This window comes from Oncorhynchus masou, chromosome 15 (genome assembly GCF_036934945.1).
Source record: "Oncorhynchus masou masou isolate Uvic2021 chromosome 15, UVic_Omas_1.1, whole genome shotgun sequence".
Classification (NCBI taxonomy): domain Eukaryota; kingdom Metazoa; phylum Chordata; class Actinopteri; order Salmoniformes; family Salmonidae; genus Oncorhynchus; species Oncorhynchus masou.
This window is the reverse complement of record NC_088226.1, coordinates 67,738,305-67,751,537: the sequence shown is the minus strand read 5'-3', so window position 1 is coordinate 67,751,537 and position 13,233 is coordinate 67,738,305. Positions and strand designations below refer to the sequence as shown.

Below are 13,233 nucleotides of genomic sequence, written 5' to 3'. Positions count from 1 at the left end.
ACCCCTCTCATCACCCCGAGAACAGCATCCCCACAGTGAAGCATGGTAGTGGCAGCATCATGCTGTGGGGATGTTCTTCATCGGCAGGGACTGGGAAACTGGTGAGAATTGAAGGAATGATGGATGGCGCAAAATACAGGGAAATTCTTGAGGGAATTTTCAGTGCTTCTATGTTTCAGTCTTCCTAAGATTTGAGACTGGCATGGGGATTCACCTTCCAACAGGACAATGACCCTAAGCCTACTGCTAAAGCAACACTCGAGTGGTTTAAGGGGAAACATTTAAATGTCTTGGAATGGCCTAGTCAATGCCCAGACCTCAAACCAATAGAGAATCTGGTGTATGACTTAAAGATTGCTGTACACCAGCAGAAACCGACCCAACTTGAAGGAGCTGGAGCAATTTTTCCTTGAAGAATGGGCAAAAATCCCAGTGGCTAGATGTGCCAAGCTTATAGAGACATACCCCAAGAAACTTGCAGCTGTAATTGCTGCAAAAGGTGGCTCTACAAAGTGTTGACTTTTGTTTGGGGGGGGGATAGTTATATTTTTGTTGTTGTCTTATTTCTTGTTTGTTTCACAATAAAAAATATTTATGCATCTTCAAAGTAGTAGGCATGTTGTGTAAATCAAAAGATACAACCCTCCTCCCAAAAATCTATTTTAATTCCAGGTTGTAAGGCAACCGAATAGGAAAAATGCCAAGGGGGTGAATACTTTAGCAAGCCACTGTCTGTGGTCCTGTGTCAATGTATTACTATAGAATGAATGGACTGGAATTCTCCTCAGTAGTTCTGTACCCAGTGGATCTGTCTTCTTCTCTACCACTATGTGTTTATTTACTGTATTTGTATTGTATTTACTATTGATCCCCATTAGTTCCTGTTGCCAAGGCAGCAGCTACTCTTCCTGGGGTTTATTATGGATCCCCATTAGTTCCTGTTGCCAAGGCAGCAGCTACTCTTCCTGGGGTTTATTATGGATCCCCATTCATTCCTGTTGCCTTGGCAGCAGCTACTCTTCCTGGGGTTTATTATGGCTCCCCATTAGATCCTGTTGCCAAGGCAGCAGCTACTCTTCCTGGGTTTTATTATGGATCCCCATTAGTTCCTGTTGCTAAGGCAGCAGCTACTTTTCCTGGGGTTTGTTATGGGATCCCCATTAGTTCCGGTTGCCAAGGCAGCAGCTACTCTTCCTGGGGTTTATTATGGATCCCCATTAGTTCCTGTTGCCAAGGCAGCAGCTACTCTTCCTGGGGTTTATTATGGATCCCCATTAGTTCCTGTTGCCAAGGCAGCAGCTACTTCTTCCTGGGGTTTATTATGGATCCCCATTAGTTCCTGTTGCCAAGGCAGCAGCTACTCCTCCTTTTATTATGGATCCTTTTGGGATTTATTATGGATCCCATTTAGTTCCTGTTGCCAAGGCAGCAGCTACTTTCCTGGGGTTTATTATGGATCCCCTTTTGTTCCTGTTGCCAATGCAGCAGCTACTTTTCCTGGGGTTTATTATGGATCCCCTTTAGTTCCTGTTGCCATGGCAGCAGCTACTCTTCCTGGGGTTTATTATGGATCCCCTTTAGTTCCTGTTGCCAAGGCAGCAGCTACTTTTCCTGGGGTTTATTATGGATCCCCATTAGTTCCAGTTGCCAAGGCAGCAGCTACTCTGCCTGATGTTTATTATGGATCCCCATTCGTTCCTGTTGCCTTGGCAGCAGCTACTCCTCCTGGGGTTTATTATGGCTCCCCATTAGATCCTGTTGCCAAGGCAGCAGCTACTCTTCCTGGGTTTTATTATGGATCCCCATTAGTTCCTGTTGCTAAGGCAGCAGCTACTTTTCCTGGGGTTTGTTATGGGATCCCCATTAGTTCCGGTTGCCAAGGCAGCAGCTACTCTTCCTGGGGTTTATTATGGATCCCCATTAGTTCCTGTTGCCAAGGCAGCAGCTACTCTTCCTGGGGTTTATTATGGATCCCCATTAGTTCCTGTTGCTAAGGCAGCAGCTACTTTTCCTGGGGTTTATTATGGATCCCCATTAGTTCCTGTTGCCAAGGCAGCAGCTACTTTTCCTGGGATTTATTATGGATCCCCATTAGTTCCTGTTGCTAAGGCAGCAGCTACTTTTCCTGGGGTTTATTATGGATCCCCATTAGTTCCTGTTGCCAAGGCAGCAGCTACTCTTCCTGGGGTTTATTATGGATCCCCATTAGTTCCTGTTGCCAAGGCAGCAGCTACTTTTCCTGGGGTTTATTATGGATCCCCATTAGTTCCTGTTGCTAAGGCAGCAGCTACTCCTCCTGGGGTTTATTATGGATCCCCATTTTGTTCCTGTTGCCAAGGCAGCAGCTCTTCTTCCTGGGGTTTATTATGGATCCCCATTAGTTCCTGTTGCCAAGGCAGCAGCTACTTTTCCTGGGATTTATTATGGATCCCATTTAGTTCCTGTTGCCAAGGCAGCAGCTACTCTTCCTGGGGTTTATTATGGATCCCCTTTAGTTCCTGTTGCCAATGCAGCAGCTACTTTTCCTGGGGTTTATTATGGATCCCCTTTAGTTCCTGTTGCCATGGCAGCAGCTACTCTTCCTGGGGTTTATTATGGATCCCCTTTAGTTCCTGTTGCCAAGGCAGCAGCTACTTTTCCTGGGGTTTATTATGGATCCCCATTAGTTCCAGTTGCCAAGGCAGCAGCTACTCTGCCTGGGGTTTATTATGGATCCCCAATAGATCCTGTTGCCAAGGCAGCAGCTACTCTTCCTGGGGTTTATTATGGATCCCCATTAGTTCCTGTTGCTAAGGCAGCAGCTACTTTTCCTGGGGTTTGTTATGGGATCCCCATTAGTTCCGGTTGCCAAGGCAGCAGCTACTCTTCCTGGGGTTTATTATGGATCCCCATTAGTTCCTGTTGCCAAGGCAGCAGCTACTCTTCCTGGGGTTTATTATGGATCCCCATTAGTTCCTGTTGCTAAGGCAGCAGCTACTTTTCCTGGGGTTTATTATGGATCCCCATTAGTTCCTGTTGCCAAGGCAGCAGCTACTCCTCCTGGGGTTTATTATGGATCCCCATTTTGTTCCTGTTGCCAAGGCAGCAGCTCTTCTTCCTGGGGTTTATTATGGATCCCCATTAGTTCCTGTTGCCAAGGCAGCAGCTACTTTTCCTGGGATTTATTATGGATCCCATTTAGTTCCTGTTGCCAAGGCAGCAGCTACTCTTCCTGGGGTTTATTATGGATCCCCTTTAGTTCCTGTTGCCAATGCAGCAGCTACTTTTCCTGGGGTTTATTATGGATCCCCTTTAGTTCCTGTTGCCATGGCAGCAGCTACTCTTCCTGGGGTTTATTATGAATCCCCTTTAGTTCCTGTTGCCAAGGCAGCAGCTACTTTTCCTGGGGTTTATTATGGATCCCCATTAGTTCCAGTTGCCAAGGCAGCAGCTACTCTGCCTGATGTTTATTATGGATCCCCATTCGTTCCTGTTGCCTTGGCAGCAGCTACTTTTCCTGGGATTTATTATGGATCCCCATTCGTTCCTGTTGCCTTGGCAGCAGCTACTCCTCCTGGGGTTTATTATGGCTCCCCATTAGATCCTGTTGCCAAGGCAGCAGCTACTCTTCCTGGGGTTTATTATGGATCCCCATTAGTTCCTGTTGCTAAGGCAGCAGCTACTTTTCCTGGGGTTTGTTATGGGATCCCCATTAGTTCCGGTTGCCAAGGCAGCAGCTACTCTTCCTGGGGTTTATTATGGATCCCCATTAGTTCCTGTTGCCAAGGCAGCAGCTACTCTTCCTGGGGTTTATTATGGATCCCCATTAGTTCCTGTTGCTAAGGCAGCAGCTACTTTTCCTGGGGTTTATTATGGATCCCCATTAGTTCCTGTTGCCAAGGCAGCAGCTACTCCTCCTGGGGTTTATTATGGATCCCCATTTTGTTCCTGTTGCCAAGGCAGCAGCTCTTCTTCCTGGGGTTTATTATGGATCCCCATTAGTTCCTGTTGCCAAGGCAGCAGCTACTTTTCCTGGGATTTATTATGGATCCCATTTAGTTCCTGTTGCCAAGGCAGCAGCTACTCTTCCTGGGGTTTATTATGGATCCCCTTTAGTTCCTGTTGCCAATGCAGCAGCTACTTTTCCTGGGGTTTATTATGGATCCCCTTTAGTTCCTGTTGCCATGGCAGCAGCTACTCTTCCTGGGGTTTATTATGGATCCCCCTGTTGCCAGTTCCTGTTGCCAAGGCAGCAGCTACTTTTCCTGGGGTTTATTATGGATCCCCATTAGTTCCAGTTGCCAAGGCAGCAGCTACTCTGCCTGATGTTTATTATGGATCCCCATTCGTTCCTGTTGCCTTGGCAGCAGCTACTCCTCCTGGGGTTTATTATGGCTCCCCATTAGATCCTGTTGCCAAGGCAGCAGCTACTCTTCCTGGGGTTTATTATGGATCCCCATTAGTTCCTGTTGCTAAGGCAGCAGCTACTCTTCCTGGGGTTTATTATGGATCCCCATTAGTTCCTGTTGCTAAGGCAGCAGCTACTTTTCCTGGGGTTTGTTATGGGATCCCCATTAGTTCCGGTTGCCAAGGCAGCAGCTACTCCTCCTGGGGTTTATTATGGATCCCCATTTTGTTCCTGTTGCCAAGGCAGCAGCTCTTCATCCTGGGGTTTATTATGGATCCCCATTAGTTCCTGTTGCCAAGGCAGCAGCTACTTTTCCTGGGATTTATTATGGATCCCATTTAGTTCCTGTTGCCAAGGCAGCAGCTACTCTTCCTGGGGTTTATTATGGATCCCCTTTAGTTCCTGTTGCCAATGCAGCAGCTACTTTTCCTGGGGTTTATTATGGATCCCCTTTAGTTCCTGTTGCCATGGCAGCAGCTACTCTTCCTGGGGTTTATTATGGATCCCCTTTAGTTCCTGTTGCCAAGGCAGCAGCTACTTTTCCTGGGGTTTATTATGGATCCCCATTAGTTCCAGTTGCCAAGGCAGCAGCTACTCTGCCTGATGTTTATTATGGATCCCCATTCGTTCCTGTTGCCTTGGCAGCAGCTACTCCTCCTGGGGTTTATTATGGCTCCCCAATAGATCCTGTTGCCAAGGCAGCAGCTACTCTTCCTGGGGTTTATTATGGATCCCCATTAGTTCCTGTTGCTAAGGCAGCAGCTACTTTTCCTGGGGTTTATTATGGGATCCCCATTAGTTCCTGTTGCCAAGGCAGCAGCTTCTTTTCCTGGGATTTATTATGGATCTCCATTAGTTCCTGTTGCCAAGGCAGCAGCTACTTTTCCTGGGGTTTATTATGGATCCCATTTAGTTCCTGTTGCCAAGGCAGTAGCTACTCTTCCTGGGGTTTATTATGAATCCCCTTTAGCTCCTGTTGCCAAGGCAGCAGCTACTTTTCCTGGGGTTTATTATGGATCACCTTTAGTTCCTGTTGCCAATGTAGCAGCTACTCTTCCTGGGGGTCCAAACACATTAAGGGATCATACATAATTACAACACTCCATATCTACAATAAAAAATGTAAAATACAACAATATTACAATGTACGTGTGTGTGTGTAGAGTGTGTCTTTCTTCATGGTCCCTGCGGTTCCATAAGGTGTATTTTTTATCCTTTTTTAAAATCGTATTCTACTTCTTGCATCAGTTACCTGATGTGGAATAGAGTTCCATGTTGTCATGTCTCTATGTAGTTGTAACATAACATCCCACAAGCTTCTAATTATCCATTTATTTCGGCCATAACCATTAGTCATTTGTGTAAGTGGTGTATATTTTATATATATATATATTTTCAGTGCCATATAAGCGTGCTGAAAGTCAGTTTTTAATTTGTTTACTGTGAAATAGCATTGTATCATGTTAGTTTTCCCATAAGTTTACTACGGGTTAGCTGATTGGTCGACTGTTAAAGCAAGTCAAGAATAGAGTTCCTTGTAAAGAATGTTGAAAATAGTGCTTTAATATTCTTAGGTAGCAGAATGACTTCCGTCCAGGCCTGAGGGCACACACTTTCCTGTAGACTTAGATCGAAGGGATGGCAAATAGGAGTGGTAATATTGTCCGCTATCATCCTCAGTAATTCTCCATCCAAGTTGTCAGACCCAGGTGGCTTGTCATTGTTGATAGACAATAATTTATTCACCTCTTCCACACTCACTTTACGGAATTCTGTCACGTTCGTCACAATGATCGGACCAAGGCGCAGGGTGGTAAGCGTACATTCTTCTTTATTATAAGAACAAACACTGAACAAACAAACAAAATAACAAAACAAATCGTGAGGCTAATATGAGTAGTGCAGACAGGCAACTAAACATAGAACAAGAACCCACAAACACAAAAGGGAAAATGGCCGCCTAAATATAATCCCCAATCAGAGTCAACGATAAACAGCTGCCTCTGATTGGGAACCATATCAGGCCACCATAGACATAAATACCTAGACCTACAAAACCCCTAGACATACAAAACTCCTAGACAAAACAAAAACTAGCATTCCCACCCTCGTCACACACTGACCTAACCAAAATATAAAGAAAACAGAGATATTAAAGGTCAGAGCGTGACAGTACCCCCCCCAAAGGTGCGGACTCCCGGCTGCAAACCTGAACCTATAGGGGAGGGTCAGGGTGGGCATCTACCCTCGGTGGCGGCTCAGGTTCTGGAGGCAGCCACCCCTCCTTACTCTGATCCCTCCGCCTTTGTAAAACCGGACCGTGGATCATCGCCGGAGGCCTGGACTGTGGATCATCGCTGGAGACCCCGGGCCTTCCCCCGGAGACCCCGGACTGTGGCCCGTCGTTGGAGGTTTCGGACTGTGAAACGTTGCCGGAAGCTCTGGACTGGGAACTGTCGCCGGAAGCTCTGGACTGGGTACTGTCGCCGGAAGCTCTGGACTGGGGACTGTCGCCGGAAGCTCTGGACTGGGAACTGTCGCCGGAAGCTCTGGACTGGGAACTGTCGCCGGAAGCTCTGGACTGGGGACTGTCGCCGGAAGCTCTGGACTGGGAACTGTCGCCGGAAGCTCTGGACTGGGTACTGTCGCCGGAAGCTCTGGACTGGGAACTGTCGCCGGAAGCTCTGGACTGGGAACTGTCGCCGGAAGCTCTGGACTGGGAACTGTCGCCGGAAGCTCTGGACTGGGAACTGTCGCCGGAAGCTCTGGACTGGGTACTGTCGCCGGAAGCTCTGGACTGGGTACTGTCGCCGGAAGCTCTGGACTGGGAACTGTCGCCGGAAGCTCTGGACTGGGAACTGTCGCCGGAAGCTCTGGACTGGGAACTGTCGCCGGAAGCTCTGGACTGGGAACTGTCGCCGGAAGCTCTGGACTGGGTACTGTCGCCGGAAGCTCTGGACTGGGAACTGTCGCTGGAAGCTCTGGACTGGGAACTGTCTCCGGAAGCTCTGGACTGGGAACTGTCGCCGGAAGCTCTGGACTGGGGAGACGCACTGGATACCTGGTGTGTGGTGCCGGCACTGGTGGTACCGGGCTGAAGACACGCACCTCAGGGCGAGTGCGAGGAGGAGGCAGATGACGTACTGGACTCTGGAGGCGCACTGGAGGCCTGGTGCGTGGTGCCGGCACTGGTGGTACGCACCTCAGGGCGAGTGTGGGGAAAAGGCATATAAATACCATAGACATATAAATACCGAGACCTACAAAACCCCTAGACATACAAAAACCCTAGACAATACAAAAACTAGCATACCCACCCTCGTCACACCCTGACCTAACCAAAATATAAAGAAAACAGATATTAAAGGTCATGGTGTGACAAATCCAATGCTTTTTTTCATAATTTGGTCAGTTATGAATGAATGTGTAGGTTCAGAATTTGTGAAAAATGAAAAATATATGTATATTAAAGTAGTTGGCAATATCAGTGGGTTTTGTGTTGAATGAGCCATCTGGTTCAATGAAGGATGGAGCTGAGTTTGCCTTTTTGCCCATAATGTAATTTCAGCTCCAAAAGCTTTTTACGATCATTCTTTATATAATTTATCTTAGTTTCATAGTACAGTTTCTTCTTTTTGTTTAGTTTAGTCACGTAATTTCTCAATTAGGTTTGACAGTCAGCTGTGTGCATCAATCCACAGGGATTTAACAGTATTTACAGTCATTATCTTAATGGGTTCATGCTTATTAGTAACTGGAATAAGACATTTCATAAATGTGTCAAGTGCAGCGTCTGGTTGCTCCTCATTACACACCACAGACCATCAAATATAATTTACATCAACAACACAGGAATCACTACAAAACCTCTTGTTATGACCTCTTATACACGATATTAGGACCAGCCTTTGGAACCTTTGGTTTTATTAGATATGGCTATTATATTATGATCAATACATCTGATGCATGTGGATGCTGCTTTAGAGCAGATTTGTGTAGCATTAGTGTAGATGTGATCAATACATGTGGATGATTTCATTCCTGTGCTGTTTGTAACTACCCTGATAGGTTGACTGACTACCTGATCCAGGTTGCAGGCATTGGTTACAGCTTGAAGCTTTTTCCTGAGTGGGCAGCTTGAAGAAAGCCAGTCAATATTTAAGTCACCCAGAAAATATATACCTCTCTGTTGATATCACATTATCAAGCATTTCACACATGATATCCAGATACTGACTGTTAGCACTTGGTCTATAGCAGCTTCCCACCAGAACGGGCTTTAGGTGAGGCAGGTGAACCTGTAGCCATAGTATATTTTGAATGCGTAGCAGGACAGGAAAATCTTCCGATTCACGCACATATGGGGAGGCAGGTAGCCTAGTGGTTAGAGCGTTGGACTAGTAACCGAAAAGTTGCAAGATTGAATCTCCGAGCTGACAAGGTAAAAATATGTCATTCTGCCCCTGAACAAGGCAGTTAACCCACTGTTCCCAGGCCATCATTGAAAAGAAGAATTTGTTCTTAACTGACTTGCCTAGTTAAATAAAGGTATAATCAAGAGATCATCTCTACTCCCACTGATCTGACAGACTCACTAAACAGAGAACATCCCTACTGCCTCTGATCTGGCAGACTCACTAAACAGAGAACATCCCTGGTCATCTCTACTGCCTCTGATCTGACAGACTCACTAAACACACAGGCTTTGTTTGTAAATGATGTCTGAATGTTGGAGTGTTCCCCTGTCTATCCGTAAATGTCTATCCGAAAACCATGCTGTCCGGTTTGCTTAATATGAGGAACGTGAAATTATTTGTACTTTTATTTTGATACGTAAGTATATTTTAGCAAGTACATTTACTTTTGATACTTAAGTATATTTAAAACCATATACTTCTAGACTTTTACTCGAGTAGTATTTTACTGGGTGACTTTTACTTTTACTTGAGTCATTTTCTACCACGGTATCTTTACTTTTAGTCAAGTATGATAATTAGGTACTTTTTCCACCACTGTATTTCATGAACCCTGTTTCCTAGGCTAATGTGGGCTATTTGTTTTTGTTGCACTTTGCTTGGAGACTTATCAAAGGTAGACATGGCGATGCTATTTATATTTGATCTGATAGTGCAGGGTGAACTGCTCACATGGGGAACCTCATTTGTAAGAGATGCACAAATCTGATTAGAGACTGCTGGTGGTGACTGTAGAAAGATGTTTGGTGTAGAGAAGTCTATTTCAATTATTTGCAGATTTACTACCTATTATAGAGTATACGGTCTTGCATTGATTAGTATATATTTTGTGGGAGTCTTGGTTAGGGATACCTGTGTTTATCCCAGGTTGTTATAGTTACGATTTATCTTCAGGGACTCAGCACCATTGAAGTGGACAGCGACGTCATCTGCATTCTGAAGTTCAGCACCACGACCGTCTGGTACAGCGAGTCTGACGGTCGCTGTCCACTGTAATGTGGTGCTGAATTTTGGATTTCTGATTCCAACGCTGTCCACTTCAGTAGAACTGAATATCCAATCACAGCTATTAAAGCTTAGTTTATTTTAACCCCATCGGTTATTTCAAATAACTTTTTATAAAATGTATGAACTAATGAATTAATCATATTTTCATGACCAGTGATCATCAGCATGTGAAAGTGAGATCCCATTTAGAAGATATATTCTGCTCTTACACTGTGGTAAACCTATAGAGAGGTGGAAGCTGAACTTGGCTAATGCATGCACCCTCATAGCACAGGTTCAGAATGCTGACCATGCACCCATCTCTCTCTCTGTCTCTCCCTGTCTCTCTCCCCGTCTCCCTCCCTGTCTCTCTCCCTGTCTCTCTCCCTGTCTCTCTCCCTGTCTGTCTCCCTGTCTGTCTGTCTCTCTCCCTGTCTGTCTGTCTGTCTGTCTCTCTCTCTCTCTCTGTCTCTCTCTGTCTCTCTCTCTGTCTCTCTCTCTCTGTCTCTCTCTCTCTCTCTCCCTGTCTCTCTCCCTGTCTGTCTGTCTGTCTGTCTGTCTGTCTCTCTCTGTCTCTCTCTCTCTGTCTCTCTCTCTCTCTCTCTCTCTCTCTGTCTCTCTCTCTCTCTCTCTGTCTCTCTCTCTCTCTCGCTCTGTCTCTCTCTGTCTCTCTCGCTCTGTCTCTCTCTGTCTCTCTCGCTCTGTCTCTAATCCATATTGGGCTGAGAGTGTATCAATCTCAGGTTAGTGTAATTAAAACACACGATTGGACTGGAATACACAACAAACACTCATCTTGCACACAGCCTCATGAACACACGCCGCACAAATACCCACACACCTCTGTGTTTTGGACAACTCTCTTTGGGTTACACATGTTCCAACCAGAATACATACATTTTAAAGGAGAGGTGTTCTTATGCATTCTAATGAGCTTAGCAGCTCTAACACCAACTCATTTTGGGGTACAACATGATCCAACAAAATAATAGAATAATAGAATAGCAGTAAATTTACCCATTTTTGACAAAGTACATTTTGTTGGCATGTAGAGATTGTTTAGACTCTCTCTCTGATTCATTATGTTCTATCCTGTCATCTCTCAGCTTCCAAGATCTCTGTAGTTCCTCCCTGTCCCTCTCTTAGCTTCTAAGATCTCTGTAGTTCCTCTCTTGGGTTCTAAGATCTCTGTAGTTCCTCCCTGTTCCTCTCTTAGGTTCTAATATCTCTGTAGTTCCTCCCTGTCCTCTCTCAGATTCTAAGATCTCTGTGGGTTCTCCCTGTCTTCTCGTATGTTCTAAAATCTCTGTGTTTCCTCTCTGTTGCTTTCTCAGCTTCTATTGTTAAAGCTCTCTCTGGGTTCTACTGGGATCTTATCATGCTGTTTCTCATGGTGGGGAACCTCATCAACATCCATGTTCTCTCCCAGGTTTAAACTCTATGTGGTTCCTCCCTGTTCCTCTCTCTAGGTTCTACTGTTAAAGCTCTCTGTTCTCTCTAGGTTATACTGTTAAAGCTCTCTGTTCTCTCTAGGTTCTACTATTAAAGCTCTCTGTTCTCTCTAGGTTCTATGGTTAAATCTCTCCATTCTCTCTAGGTTATACTATTAAAGCTCTCTGTTCTCTCTAGGTTCTACAGTTAAAGCTCTCTGTTCTCTCTGGGTTCTGCAGTCAAAGCTCTCTGTTCTCTCTAGGTTCTACTGTTAAAGCTCTCTGTTCTCTCTAGGTTCTACTGTTAAAGCTCTCTGTTCTCTCTAGGTTCTACAGTTAAAGCTCTCTGTTCTCGCTAGGTCCTACTGTTAAAGCTCTCTGTTCTCTCTGGGTTCTGCAGTCAAAGCTCTCTGTTCTCTCTAGGTTCTACTGTTAAAGCTCTCTGTTCTCTCTAGGTTCTACAGTTAAAGCTCTCTGTTCTCTCTAGGTTCTATGGTTAAATCTCTCCATTCTCTCTAGGTTATACTATTAAAGCTCTCTGTTCTCTCTAGGTTCTACAGTTAAAGCTCTCTGTTCTCTCTGGGTTCTGCAGTCAAAGCTCTCTGTTCTCTCTAGGTTCTACTGTTAAAGCTCTCTGTTCTCTCTAGGTTCTACTGTTAAAGCTCTCTGTTCTCTCTAGGTTCTACAGTTAAAGCTCTCTGTTCTTGCTAGGTCCTACTGTTAAAGCTCTCTGTTCTCTCTAGGTTCTATGGTTAAAGCTCTCTGTTCTCTCTAGGTTCTACAGTTAAAGCTCTCTGTTCTCTCTAGGTTCTACAGTTAAAGCTCTCTGTTCTCTCTAGGTTCTACAGTTAAAGCTCTCTGTTCTCGCTAGGTCCTACTGTTAAGCTCTCTATTCTCTCTAGGTTCTTCTGTTAAAGCTCTTTGTTCTCTCTCAGTTCTACTGTTAAAGCTCTTTATTCTCTCTAGGTTCTACTGGGACCTGATAATGCTGTTCCTCATGGTGGGGAACCTCATCATCATACCTGTGGGCATCACGTTCTTCATCAGATATATACACTCCCCCTGGAAGAGTCTTCAACGTCATATCAGACACCTTGTTCCTCATCGACCTGGTCCTCAACTTCCGGACGGGCATCGTCAAGGAGGACAACACAGAGATCATCCTGGACCCACAGACCATCAAGATCAAATATCTGAAGAGCTGGTTCATGGTGGACTTCATCTCGTCCATACCAGTAGATTACATCTTCCTCATCGTGGAGACTAGGATCGACTCAGACTTCTACAAGACAGCCCGGGCGCTGAGAATCGTGCGGTTTACGAAGATCTTGAGTTTGTTGAGGTTGCTCCGGCTGTCTAGGCTCATCAGATATATACATCAGTGGGAAGAGGTGAGTGAGACTTGGAGTAGGTAGGATGGGTAGGAGTATGGAGGTAGGATGTAGTGAGGTAGGATGTAGGGAGGTAAGGAGGTAGGTGGTAGGGAGTTAGTGGGTAAGGAGGTAGGGAGATAGGATGTAGGGAAGTAGGAGGAAGAGGTAGGAGGGGGTAGGGAGATAGGAGGTAAGGAGATAGAGAGATGGGAGGTAGGGAGGAAGGAGGTGGTAGGGAGAGGAGAGGTAGGAGGAGGTAGGGCTTGGGAGGCACCAGGAGGTAGGGCTTGGGTGGCACCAGGAGGTAGGGCTTGGGAGGCACCAGGAGGTAGGGCTTGGGAGGCACCAGGAGGTAGGGCTTGGGAGGCACCAGGAGGTAGGGCTTGGGAGGCACCAGGAGGTAGGGCTTGGGAGGCACCAGGAGGTAGGGCTTGGGAGGCACCAGGAGGTAGGGCTTGGGAGGCACCAGGAGGTAGGGCTTGGGAGGCACCAGGAGGTAGGGCTTGGGAGGCAGGATTGGGATCAATTCCATTTCAACTCAGTCAACTCTGGAAGTAAACTGACATTCCAAATTGAAGTTT

General features: G+C 45.9%; 1 protein-coding gene and 1 pseudogene across 2 annotated transcripts in view; both read left to right on the top strand.

Annotated features, from left to right (window-relative positions):
• LOC135556712 (zinc finger protein 609-like) overlaps nucleotides 1-13,233 on the top strand; it is a 648,963-nt gene that overhangs the window by 354,528 nt on the left and 281,202 nt on the right. The window lies entirely within an intron of this gene.
• The window catches only part of LOC135555203 (potassium/sodium hyperpolarization-activated cyclic nucleotide-gated channel 2-like), a 66,776-nt pseudogene that overhangs the window by 19,786 nt on the left and 33,757 nt on the right, over nucleotides 1-13,233 (top strand).